At 32.9% G+C, this 11,198-nt stretch overlaps 1 pseudogene; it reads right to left on the bottom strand.

Moving 5' to 3' along the window:
• Positions 1-8,564: 8,564 nt before the first annotated feature.
• Positions 8,565-11,198, bottom strand: part of LOC100619402 (ras association domain-containing protein 1-like) — a 165,445-nt pseudogene continuing 162,811 nt past the window's right edge.

Below are 11,198 nucleotides of genomic sequence, written 5' to 3'. Positions count from 1 at the left end.
ATGATTTTCTTTTACAGAAGAATGGAAAATGGAGGTAAGGCATATTTAACTATCACATTCATTTAAATGATTCAAAGATGGAAATTGCATATATATATACATATATATATATGTATATATATATATATATACTTTCCATTTGTAATTAAAATCTAACCCAATAGATAAATAGGAAAGGAAAAGATTAAAAGATAGGAGGAGGAAGATTTAAAAAGGGGGAGGAGTGCATAAAAAAGTCAGTGGTAAGAAAAAATGCAGAATTCAGAGGAAGAAGAGGAGGAGGAGGAGGAGGAGGAGGAGGAGGAGGAAGAGGAAAGAGAGAGAGAGAAACAGAGAGAGCCAGAGAGAAAAAGAGAGATAGAGACAGAGAGAGAGGGAGGATGCACATAATTGCAGAGTTAATAATCATAACTGTGACAATTATAGGCATATCTTCATTCATAGAATGTAATCTAATGTTAGAAATGATTAGAAATCTCATTCTGACAATACTTTTTTTTTCCAAGAAAGACACTTGAAACAGAGGTAAACACAGAGTTAGAATGTTGGGTTGGAGCAGAAGCTATTAAGCTTCAGATGAAATAAAAAGGCCTGGGGAGAATGTTATATACATTAATAGTAAATTGTGTTGATTAACTATGAATGACAACTATTATAAAGCAATACAAGAATATAGGACAATTAAAGGACTCTTGATGAAAAGGATATCCATTACCATAGAAGGAAAAGAGTACTAATTCAGATTGAAATATATCATTCTTCAGTTGTTTTTCTTCATGAATTTTTCTCTATTGTAAGCAATATATTTAATTTCACATGATAAACAAAATATGTAATATAAGATAATCTATGTACAATCTATTTCATATTATCTTCCTTCTTCAAGAGGGAAGTGGAGTGAGAAAGGAGAGAACATGAATTGCATAATGTAAGTAAATGAAATTATATGACATGTAAAATAAAAAAAAAATTTAAGTCATGAGTAACACTCATGACCTCAGTCAAAGATAAAGTCAAACTAGAACTAATTAATAGAGATAAGCAGAGACATTACATCTCAATAAAAGAAGTCATAGACAATGTATTAACAAATGCAAAACATTTATTAACTGAATGGCATAATATCTAAATTCTTTTAATAATATGTTTTTGCAATTTCATGTAAAATGATTTTAATATTATTTTAATGCTCATTTCTAAATTCTTTCCCTTATATCCACCTTCCCTTCTCTACCCTATCCATTATTAAGCAATCTGATATAGATTTTATGTGTGAAATCATGTTAAATGTTTTCCTATTTTATTTATATTGTGAAAGATATCTTTAAAAAGTAGAAAATTTTAATATATATTATATCTTGGTCTTCATTAAGATTTCACTAGTTATTTTTCTGGAGGCAGATGGCATTTTTCAACATGAGTCTTTAGGATTTTCTTGGATCACTGTATTGCTGAGAAAAGCTAGTTCATCCACAGTTGTTCATCAAATAATATTGTTGTTACTACAATATTCTGGCTCTACTCATTTCACTTCAAATCAGTTCATGTAAATTTTTTCAGCTGCTTAGGAAATCATCCTGCTTGTCATTTCTTATAGTACAATAGCACTCCATCACAATTTTATATCACAATTTGTTCACAATTCTGCAGTTAATAGAAAACCCCTCAATTTCCATTTCCTTGCTATCACAAAAAGATCAACAATCAATATTGTTTACAAATAGATCCTATTCCCTTTTTTATCTCTTTGGAATACTAATATTGTAGTGATATTATTGGATCAATGGGAAAGAAGAGATTTAAAGTCTCTAGAGATCAGTTCCAAATTGTTCTACAGAATGGTTAAATCAGATTACAAATCCACCAACTGTACATTAGTGTCATCTTTTCCTCACACCCACTCCAACACTTACCTTTTTTATTTTCTGTCATATTGTCCAGTCTGTTAGGTACCTCAGAGTTTTAAATTTTTTATTTCTTTAAAAATATTTAGAGCATTTTTCATGACTATAGATAGATTTCATTTCTTTATCTGAAAACTTCCTGTGTGTATATACTATGATGATTTATTATTACAAGAATAATATATATTTTAATAAATTTCCTCTCTTGTGGCAGTAACAGCATGACAGCAGCAGCCCTCCCAGAAACAACAACCACAGCAACAGCCTTCTCAGTAGGAGCAGCAGTGCCAACAACAGGTACCATAGTGACCACAAGTGCAGTCATGACAGCCATTGCAGAGATAGAAGCAGTAAGAGAAGGAACAGATTAAGCCAAATGGCAAAGTAAGAAACACTCAAAGCCTGTCAGCCACCCTCCAAATGACCACTGAAAAACAAAAATGTCTTGGAATCAATACTAGAGTGGTAAAACTAACAGAATTATTATTGTAATAATTATTGTAATAATATTGTAACAGAAGAATGGGTCAAACAGTGCTGTTGTTCATAATAAGTTGGAGAAAGAGAAAAAGAACTCATCTCACTGGGATATGAGGAGGGAGAGCTGAACAAACCTCATCAGGACTCAGAGAAAATATAGAAAAAGCTGTAGGTGAAAAAAAATACTAACAAACAACAAAAACACTGGCTTGATTTAGCCTCAGGAGCATAAGAATAGAAACCACCTCAAGACAGAGCAAGCAGCACTGGGAGGAAAGTAGGCCTGCATAATCCAGGTGGTACAGAGGCTCTGTATGACCCAGCATCAGCCAGAGAGGAAGAATGTCAATCAAACAAGGTCCCGGCTCACTGGGATTGGGCAGCATCCAACTACTACCAATTGAAGTAAAAAGTTGCAACTCTCCACATAGCAAGACAACCAAGTAGCCTCTGCAAAATACTTAATTTATGATCCAGTCAGTATGCCCCCCTACTCCGCCCATCCCAGGACCAGAGCTAAGCTTCAGCATAGAAAAAAGTCAAGGGGAAATAACTCCCAAATAAGCAAAAGATAGAAAAAGTCTGATGCTTGAAAAATATCTCAAAAGAAATGAGTAAAATACAAACTATGAATAGGAGAGCAATAAACAAATTAAAACATGAAACCTCAAAGAAAAATGTGAAGGGATGTCAAATCCAAAATGGACAATTGGAAGACATGTGAAATAGGGGAGAAAAATTATGACTTTACAAGAAAAATTAGAAAAGAAAATGATAGAAAAAATAACTTTGAACAAAACTTCCTAAACAAAACAGATTCCTATAAAAAAGAAATGCCATACATCAAACAGGAAAGCATAACCCTAAGAAAAGAAGTACAAAGTCTCAAAGAAGAAAATGGGTTCCTAAAAATTAGAATTGGACAAATGGAATTTAATGACTTTGTGAGATAACAGGAAACAATATAAAGTTTTTAAGAGAACAAAAATAATATAAGAAATTTCTAAAATTTCTCACTCAAAAAACAATTTACATGGAAAAGAGATCAAGAAGATATAATCTAAGAATAATGGGTTTGCTTGAAAGGCATGAAAAATAAAGAACCTAGAAACCATATTGAAAGAAATTAACAAGGAAAACTTCACTGATGTTCTTGAACAAGAAGGGAGAATTGAAATTGAAAGATTTGACTGATTGCCTATTTAAAGAAATTCCAAATGGAAAAATCACATAACTATTAGCCAAATTCCAGGAATCCAAAATCAAGAAGAAAATACTAAAGGTAGCCAAAACAAAGAAATTAAAATATTATGGAACCACAAACAGGATTATACAGCAACTACTTCTACATTAAGGGACTGGAAAACATGGAATACAATATTTTGCAAGGCAAAGGAGCTAAACATACAACCAAAAATAAAATATCCAGTGAAACTATTCATAATACACCTAGGGAAGACACAGTCATTTAATGAAATAGAAGAATTCCAGGCATTCCAAATGAAAAGTCCATAGCTAAAATATTAAATATTCAAATTTGACTCAAAATAAATATTTTTTTAAATGGAAAAAAAAACCTTAAGGGAATTAGTGGCTTTAAACTAATCACAACCCTGCTTGGGGAAGTAATAACTAATACAGTTAGAACTTCTTATAGAATAAGAGATACCTAAATGACTTAATATATTTAAAGCAATCAAGGGCAATTCCTTAAATGGGAAAATGATAACTAGAATCCTTAAGATAGTTATGACACAATAGATTTTAAAGATAATTAAAGGTAAGCAAGGGAATCAGTGGAGTTAGAATGATTACATTACTAATAAGGTGACAACTAAGTTGTTTAAGGTATCTATGATTTTTGAAGTATGTAACATGCTTAAAGTACTTATGATGCTTAATGTTGTGAAGGAACTTAAGAAATTTACCAGGATTAGATCAATGACTATATAGACAGAGAGCACAGAGTTACTTGAATATAAAGATATTCTTTTTAAATCAAGGAATAAGAATGATACACTGAGAAAAGGAAAAAGGAAAGATAAATACATAGGTTCCTAAATAAAATAAACAAATAAAAATAATGCTTATTTTAAGAGTCTTTTGTGGTAGAAAACATAAATAAATAATTATATAAACAAGACATGTGATAGATAAGGTACAGGTAATCACAGAGGGAAGGCATTAATATTAAGAAGGATTGGTGAATGATACAGCAGTTCTGGAGAACAATATATGACCAAGACCAAAGGCTTATAAAACTGTGCATAACCTTTGACACAGCAATACCACTACAAGGTTGCTACACCAAAGAGAACAAAGAGAAGGGAGAGAACTTACTTGCAAAAAATATTTAGAGCAGATCTTCTTTTGGTGGGAAAGAACTGGAAACTGAAGAGAATTCCTTCAAGTGAAGAATGGCTGAAAAAGTTGTTTTATATGCCTGTAATGTAATATTGTACCATAAGAAATAACAAGCAAGATGATCACAAAAAATGAGAAAAAATTGGAAAGACTTACATGAAGTGATGCAAAATTAAGAGAGCAGAAACAGGAGAATATTATACATGGTAACAACATAACATGTGATGATCAACTCTGAATGACTAAGTATTATTAACAAGGCAAAAATCCAGAACAACTATAAGGGATTTATGAAGAAAAAGAATAACTAATTCCATAGAAGGAACTGAGAGAGTCTGAATGCAGATGGAAACATATCACTCTTCACACTATTTCTTTCATCAATTTTTCACTAGTATAAATAATATGTCTTGTTTGACAATATGCTATCATTTTCATATACATTTATACCTAGAATGCTCATTGAAAAATGTATTGGCTATTGAAAATTGATGACTTCAGAAACTGTCTATGATGATCACTTTAATAAATCATAAATTTTAAGTGACAAAAAGACCCTGATCTTTTATTTGAGAATCAACATTAAGTATCACTTTTAAGGTAGAAGAGCAGCAATGGATAGAAAGTAGGGGTTGAATGATGTGCCTTTTGTCATAGCCAATGCAAGACAAGTATAAGAACCTCACAAATATGGTTCTAATTTCCAGGAAGTTAGATTGTTAAATTTGCCTTGTTGAGCTAGTCAATGTGTTTTTTAAATTTTTTTTTCAAAAATAAATCTAACTAATACTGCCCTTATTTTATGATCTATATATAGAGGTTTTAAATGTAAATATATTAGAGTAGGTGTATATTAAGCATTACAATAATGTGTGTAGTGTGTATGTATACATTGGATTATATGTATATATATAATAATTTGTTGCTATATATATCAACAGGCATATTAAATGTTATATGTACATATCCATATATATATATATATTAATATATGTACAAGCTATTTCATATTACCTGTAATTCTTGTAGAGGGAGAAGGAGTAGGTAGGAAAGAGAGAACATAGATTTCAAAATTCAGAAAAAGAATATTAAAAACTGTAGTTTTACATTAAAATGTAGTCAGGAAAAAAATTTAAAAATGAAAAAGAAATACATTTCCCCAGGTTTCTATATTCCTAAATTTAAATAATGAGACCTTTATCAGAGATATCATAAAATTTTTCCTCCAGTGTTTTTAATTGGTTTTGTTTATGCAAACACTTTTTAATCTAACATAATCTTAATTGTCCATTTTACATTTACTATATTGCTTTCTATCTCTTGTTTGTTCATAAACTAATTACATTTCTCATGTAAACAATTCTATGCTCCCCTAATTTCTTATGCCATTACCCTTTATGTCTAAGTCTAATCCATGTTAATCTTATATTAATATACAGTATAAGATATTCACCTATTCCCAGGCTCTGAGATGCCATTTTACAGTTTTCCTAACAGATTTTGTTAAATAATGAGTTCTCATGCCAAAAATTTGGATTTTTTAATTTATCAAACACTAAATTGCAAATGGCATTTATAACTAGTTATTGTGTAGCTAATCTATTACAATGATACAGCAGTCTATTTGTTAGTAGAAGATTTTTTTGATTTTAATACTTTGTAATAAAATATGAGATCTGATACTGCTAATCCCCCTTCACATTTTTTCAATGATTCCTTTTATATTCTTGATTTTTTGTTCTAGAGGTGAATTTTTTTCTAACTCTATAAAATTATTTTGGGGCACTTTGAATGATATTGCATTGAACAGATTAAACTAGAGAAGGATTGTCATTTTAATTATGTTGGTCACCTACCCTTTAGCAATTGAGATTTTTGCTATTATTTAGAGATTACTTTATTGATGTGAAGTACATTTTATAATTGTATGCAGATTGTATTGACAGGTAGAATTCTAAATATTTGACTTTATCTACAATTAATTTAAGTGGAATTTATTTTTTTTTCTATCTTTTGCTGAAGGGCTATGTTGGTAATCTTTTTTTTAAAATTTTTTTAATAACCCTTACCTTCCATCTTGGAGTCAATACTGTGTATTGGCTCCAAGGCACAAGAGTGGTAAGGGCTGGGCAATGGGGGTCAAGTGACTTGCCCAGGGTTACATACCTGGGAAGTGTCTGGGCCAGATTTGAACCTAGGACCTCCATCTCTAGGCCTTGTTCTCAATTCAATGAACTATCCAGCTGCCCCCTAGGTTGTTAATCTTTAGAAATGCTAATTATTCATGTGGGTATATTATATATCCTGCAATTTTGCTAAAGTTATTATTTCAACTACTTTAAGTTGATTCTCTAGGGTTCTTTAAGTATGTCTTCATATTATATGTGAAGAGTGATAGTTTTGTTTCTCTATTACCTCTAATTTCTTTAGTTTCTTTTTATTATCTTACTGTTATAACTAGCATTTCTAGTATAACAGTGAATAATAGTACCCATGGTCGGCATCCTTGGTTTACCATTGATTTTATTTAGAAAGCTTTTAGCTTGTATTCAGAATAAATAATGCTTTCCAATGGTACTCTTTAACTTATTTTTTTTAATTGGTCTAAGATTTATTCATGATTCTTTTTGGGCCCCAGGCCCTTATTGCCACTCACCCAGCAGGCATCCACAAGTCCCATGCATTCAAGGTCACTACCTGGGAGTCACTCAGCTGAGATCAAGAAACATGCCATACATTACATGCAACTCATAACAAATAGTGGGAGGGAAATTCCCTCCCTCCAGTTAGCACCTTGAGCTAATGGATGCTCTCTTAGGGCCCAGCAGCAGCAATGGAAGCCCTTTGGTTGGGGAGGCTCCTTTCTAACCCTCTCATTCAGCAGAACTGCATCTCCACTGAGCAGTCTTATCCTCAAGACAGGGTGACAGAGGTACTTACTGGATTAGATCTTAGGTCTCCAAAGGCTATCACTGAAATAAAACCAATTTTCCTTCTCTTCTACTTTAAGGGCCTCTATACATATATCCTGAGCTCCTGATTTTTCATTTCAGTGGGACTGGCCCTCTACCTATATAATTCTACATACACATGAAGATTGTTGGCCCTCAGAGAGTCATCATGTTTTGCTGAAGCTATTCCATCCATAATGAGATTGTGTCTCAATTATGTTCAGCCAGGGTTAACTCAACCTCTCTAAAACAAGCCAACAGGGCCTCCTTTAGCTGCCATCTTTGAGTCATGCATAACAGATCTCTGCTAGCACCAGCACTCTCATCACCTGGGAGCTCTAGATCTCCCTTGGTATTCCCATGACTAAGGACACTTTCTTGGGGGGTGGGGTGTCAGAAGAGACAGAGAATGGCACAAATTGAAAAGATTGTGAGGTGTTTTTATTTTTAAACTCTTATTTTCTGCCCTATAACAACTATAAAACAGAAAGGCAAGGTCTAGGCACCTGGGGTTAAGTGACTTACCCAGGATCATACAGCTGGGAAGTATCTGAGGCTAGATTTAAACCCAAGTCCTCCTGACTCGAGGTCTGGTATTCTATCAACTATGCTATCTAGCAGTCCCCCTTTAATTATGCTCTTTAAACCTTGCCCTAACCATCCTCCTAAATGTATGGCAATGAGTCAACATTTTAAAAGAGAACTTTTCAGCCTCTGTCATTCCAAAGTAGCAGCCATAATGTTACATTAAGGACATTCTAAGTCCCCACACATAGATCTAGCTCCCCTTTAGCTGGGAAGCCTCCCATCCCCCAAAGATTCACTCTTCAGCTCTAGACACATTCATGACATCCATTGAGGGGGATCATCCTTGGGGATGGGATCCTGGTGCTTCCTAAATCTTGTGGTGGCAACAAGAATACTTTTGCAGAATTTGGGGAATGTGTTCTTCCTCCCATTGCAGAATACAAAGGAAAATATGTAATTCGGGCATGCTGAAGTCATCCCAATTAACTTCTCCTGTGTCAGTTTTCCTTTAGGACAAAACTCAAGGCTTTTTAACTGGGTCCAGTTAGCAGTCATAATCACAAAGATCATTTATTATCTGAAAGCTTCCATAGGCACACTTGGTAATGGCATTCTGCCTGCTCAAATCGGGCTAATTTTCAGTGATTATCCTCCACTAGGAATTTTCAGAGCAGTGCCTTGATGATCTCTGAGGCCTGTGTTCAGAACAACACATGCAGGTGCTTGACTATGTGTTTGGGAAGGTAAAAGGAGGTACAATATTTTATTACTTGGTTCTTCCCAGTGGGTGACTTGGCATCCTGCAAGGCATGTGGCTTCTTGGTAGCAGGCATAGATACCTGGCATGCAAGTTTCAGCTGTACCTTGATGAAACTTGTATAGGAACCATCTTTGTTCAGGCTCATGAAGAAGTTACTGTTGATCTGGCTGTTATATTCCTCAATCTTCTGCTCAATCTCATTTTGAGTCAGGATTGGTTTCTCCCACACCTTTGGCTCATTAGATGCACTGCAGGCCCTTGCAAATGAAGCCCCAAATGAAGTCCCTGCAGAGGTTGCATCAGATGTGGGTGCTGGGCTACTAACATTTTAAGGAAAATTCCACTTATTCCTATGCTTTTTTCTGTGTTTTTTTTTTAAAGAAATAGAGAGTAATACTACTGTGCCATGAGAAGCAATCAGTAGCTTGGAAAGAACTACATAGGATAATGAACAGTTAAATGAGTGGAACCAAGAGATCCCTATACATTGCTATATAACTAATACTAAGAAAAAATGGTAGTTTACCTCCAGAGAGTGAACTTAGAGGTGGGCATACGAAATTAATTTTTATGAATATTTGCGTCAAAGATGATATCTTCTGTGATGTGGAGAAGGTAAGGTGGGGAGTGGGACACTTTTGAATGGAAATTAATCTGTAGATATGAAGAAGAGTATTTTAAATGTATACGATTTTGTGACTTAATTTATGTATAATATCTTTGAATTGAATTGCTAGTTTCATTTGCTTTTGTATAAATTGGAAGAAAAGAGAAAAAAGAATATCCATTGCATTTTGTCAAAAGTTTTGCTTTTTTTCTAACAAATGCTAGAACACGTGGGTTGATGAGAATATGATTGGGGATTTAGACTCTAAATGAGCATCCATAGTGCAATTAACAATAATATGGAAACAGGTCTTGATCAATGATACATGTAAAACCCAGTGAAAATGTACCTCAGATAAGGGAGAGGGAGGAAGGGAAGGAAAGAACATAAAAATTACATGTAATTCATGTAAACATAATCATTCTAAATTAATTAATTAATTAAATTCAATTTTTCAGAAAGTTTTTTCTTCATCTATGGAGATAATCGTATGATTTTGTTAGTTTTGTTATTGATATGTTCACTTATGCTGATAGTATTCCTAAGATTGTACCATTCTTGTGTTCTTGGAATATATCCTCCTTTGTCTTTGTGAATGATTCTTGTAATTTATGTTATAATCTACTTGCTAAAATTTTTGCACCAATATTCATTATGAAAATTGGCTATTGTTCTATTTCTCTGTTTTTACTTTTTCTGATTTTGGTATCAGGACAATCTTTGATTCATAAAGAGAATTCTATAAGACTCTTTCCTTGCTTATTTTTCATTTTTGATTTTTTGATTTTTTTAAATTTTTCCCAATTATAAGTAAAACACTTTTAATATAATTATTATCAAATTTTGAGTTGCAGATTCCCCCCTTTTCCTTATAATCATCCTTTCCTAGAAAACACAATGAGATGGTTAGAAATATGATGTAGTTTTACATGTGTAATCATGTAAAACATTTTAATGATATTAGCCATTTTGTATAGGAGATCTCAAGCAGAAAAAAAGAAGAAATTGATATATAGCACATTTTGGTTTGTATTCAGACACCAGAAGTTCTTTATTTGAAGAAAGATGACATTTTTCATCACGATTCTAAGGAATTTTGTTGGATCACTCTGCTGCTGAGAATATCTAGTTCACAAACAGTTGCTCATCAAAAAATATTGCTTTTATAATTTACAATGTTTTTTTCTGGTTCTGCTCACTTTCATGTTGTATCACTTCATGTAAGTCTTTCCAGGTATCATCCTCATCATTTCTTGTAAATCTTGTTAAACATACACCTAGTTTCAAGGCAGAAAACTGACCTAAATCTGTTGCTTTTTGTGGTCACTGATAGATGATGAAGTGACTATCATGAAATGTCTAGGAGATCATATCACTTACTTAAAGTGTCTAGAGAACATATTTGACAAGCATTTAGGGAAAAGCAACAGAATCCCACACTAAGACACTAAAGTATTGAAGTCTTGAACAAAGATCACAGACAATTAGTGAAGAATATCCTTGTAGTTCTTTCCTCAAAATACAAAGAATTAATTATTCAGCATTAAAAAATAAAGTTTTCCATTAAAAAAGTATTCCATTACAACCTTATATCAGAATATATA

This window comes from Monodelphis domestica, chromosome 1, assembly GCF_027887165.1.
Source record: "Monodelphis domestica isolate mMonDom1 chromosome 1, mMonDom1.pri, whole genome shotgun sequence".
In the NCBI taxonomy this organism is placed as follows: Eukaryota; Metazoa; Chordata; class Mammalia; order Didelphimorphia; family Didelphidae; genus Monodelphis; species Monodelphis domestica.
The sequence above is the reverse complement of the archived record's forward strand: the minus strand, read 5'-3'. Positions and strand labels throughout refer to the sequence as shown.